Source organism: Arachis duranensis, chromosome 6 (genome assembly GCF_000817695.3).
Source record: "Arachis duranensis cultivar V14167 chromosome 6, aradu.V14167.gnm2.J7QH, whole genome shotgun sequence".
Taxonomy (NCBI): domain Eukaryota; kingdom Viridiplantae; phylum Streptophyta; class Magnoliopsida; order Fabales; family Fabaceae; genus Arachis; species Arachis duranensis.
In genome coordinates this window covers 106,654,536-106,654,889 of record NC_029777.3, presented here as the reverse complement: position 1 = coordinate 106,654,889, position 354 = coordinate 106,654,536, and positions in this window count along the sequence as shown.

The window sequence follows — 354 nt, the reverse complement described above, 5'->3', positions numbered from 1 at the left end:
TGGGGAATGTTAGGAGATAATGATTTTATTGAACAATGTGAACAACCACCAATCAAATAAAAACATATGATACCTCCAAATTAAATTTCTAAATTTTAATATTAAAATAGCCATTCGTACACTAATAAAATGAACATCCAATATATCTAATGTTTACATTGTTTAATATTTTTATTGTTTACCTATACTCTTCTTATATATATATAATGAAATAGAACATATATTAGGTTTATCAAATTCAGATCAGCATCAACAAATAATTCAATAATCATTCTTTTTTTATTTAAAATATTTATAAAATACTATGATAACTCCGTTGTTTTATTATTTCGTCTGTTCTTCAACAATTTTAAA